Raw genomic sequence first — 2419 nt, 5'->3', positions numbered from 1 at the left:
TGAGATTGAAGTGGGTCAGAAGATCACTGGTTTTTGTTTCGTTTGGGGAAAGGGGGAGTGCTGCTTTTTGAAACAAGTTATCTAGAGTGTGTTTGACTTTTCAGGGCTCAGCTTTGTATTCTGTCGCCAAGTGGCTCTTTGAAGATGGCTTTGGATGCGAGTCCCAGGTTCTTGACTTAATCTAGAATTCAACTTGCTCATTTGTAGAACAAAGAATTGTCATTTGAAAACATCACGGTGATTCTTAGGTCTCTTGTGACTCTATGACTCTGTGATGCCGAGTAAGCTTTTCTAGAGTTATAAACGTAACGTGGTGCTCGCTTTGGTGGCACATGCACTAAAAATTGGAAAAATACAGAGAAGATGTAACATAGCCGCTGCACAAGGATGACGTGCAAATTCATGAACTGTTCCATATGTAAGTAAAATGTTTCTCTGCACATATACATATATAAAACATCTGAAAATTAAGCCTTCATAATCACTGGCTTTATATGAAAACAAATCCACAAGATTTCTCAAACTGAAATAAGCAGTATTGAAAGAACTTCTTCATTAAGTGAATGCTTCCAAATTTTGAAGATTTAGAAGTGTTTTTCTTTAATTGTGGTAAAATACACATGAAATAAAAATTACTACCTTAACCATTTTTAAGTGTATAGTTCAGTATTGTTGAAAGAGAAGTGATTTTTTAAACGAAAATATATGCTGAAATTAGCTCAGGACCAGAAGTATCTGTGTCACATCTACACTGAATATTTATTTAATGTTCTTCATATTAGCCTGCAGGAATAATGTTAACATCAACTTTCAAATGTTTCTGCTGTAGGTAAAATGAGAACTTAGGACAATTATTTAAAATATTTAAGAAATTAACTCATTTTTTTTTCACCCACTTAACAGTTGAGAGCCGTTTGAAATGAAAAATAAAGTAGTGTAACTAAATCTAAGCAATCCCAAATAAGTGCCCATTGTTTCTTGAGTGATAGACAAGACATCACCAGTATGAGCTACAGAAAACACCCACTTTAACATCTTGGACATATTATTTTCTCACTGAATAAAAAGCTAGGCATACAGCTTTTCTATACAATAACTGGAATTGTGCACAGTCTCCCTCCACACTGCTCTGAAAATGAACTTTTGTTTTATGCAGATGTAGGCGAGTTAGAATGAACAAAAGGCGCACATTTTCAGGCTGAGAACATTCAACTGAAAATGAAAAATGGATATTTCTTCCATTACACAGAGACCAGATGTAAATGTTTTACAGCGGGCAGGTTAGAGGCAGACCTGAGGTCTTTCCGTTGTCCCCTTTGAAAGTGGCTGTCCACTGGCAAGCACTAAATGCTCCTGTCAAGGATCCTGACAGCCTATCTGAAGGAATGAATAGGAAGTCACTGACACTTCTTTCTGGTCTCCTCTGGCCCAGTGTGGTGATGAGAACAAACTTCCTCCCACCCCCACTACTGTAGTAGCTTGCTCATTTCAAGGTCTGGCCCACTTGCCAGAAGATTGGGCCCACGGAGCTCCGATGGGGCTGGGAAACTGCGCATACCCTTTAACTGCGCTTTTCCAGGAGAAGCATCCTAGGCCCGCATTCTTAGGAGGGCTGATGAAAGATGCTTGGCTATTAAGGAACGTTGATGTCCAGATCCTTGAGCCTGGACACAGAGACAACCATCAAAGACACATCCTACCCCTCCCCTGCACACACACTCCCCAACACTTGAGTTCATCCTGATGTCTTACAATGGCTCCATTGAGAACTCTGCAGCCATCAGACCACTGTGTCTTCCAGGGCTGCAGTAACCTCACAGCCCGGAATGACTGCACCTCTGCTCTGGCCAATTCTTGTTTTCTTCTGCATACTGACTTTTTGTCTCTTTCCACTTCATGGACGCCGTTATCCACCCCTTGAACACTGATGTCCCATTGCTCTTCTGACAATGATGATTTCTGACATGTACTCTTATGATTTCAATTTAATTATTGTTTATTTCCTGATAAAATCTGCTTCTCCAACCCTAATCTCTCCCTTAAATTTCTAATTCATATACTCAACTGCCTGCCGGCTATGCTGTACCTACTTGAAGGCTCCGCGGCACCTGCAATTCCACATGTCTAAAAGTGAACTCAAAATACCAAACATTATGTATGTAAAAAAAAAAAAGGAAAAAAAAAAGGAAATCGAAACTTTCTTACTTGAAATCCTTAGGGACGAATGTCTCATGCAATTTTGAGTTTTTTCAGAATTTAGAAAAGGTAACACACAGTATATACACACTACCAGTGAGGGCTAGACCAGTACCTTAGATTCAAACACACAATTTCTTTTTTTTTTTTTCAGCAAAATGAACCACTATTCACATTAACTGGAATATACAAAGGCTAAAAGTAGCGTCATGTCACCTGAGGT

General features: G+C 39.2%; 1 non-coding gene across 1 annotated transcript; it reads left to right on the top strand.

Moving 5' to 3' along the window:
* The first annotated feature begins 313 nt into the window (after positions 1 to 313).
* LOC141570252 (U6 spliceosomal RNA) lies at positions 314 to 422 on the top strand. The gene has a single exon (XR_012494260.2). It is a non-coding gene; the product is annotated as a U6 spliceosomal RNA (small nuclear RNA).
* The last annotated feature ends 1997 nt before the right edge of the window (positions 423 to 2419 follow it).

This window comes from Rhinolophus sinicus, chromosome 1 (assembly GCF_057876585.1).
Source record: "Rhinolophus sinicus isolate RSI-liver-muscle chromosome 1, RSI-T2T, whole genome shotgun sequence".
In the NCBI taxonomy this organism is placed as follows: Eukaryota; Metazoa; Chordata; class Mammalia; order Chiroptera; family Rhinolophidae; genus Rhinolophus; species Rhinolophus sinicus.
This window is presented reverse-complemented; position numbering and strand designations above follow the sequence as displayed.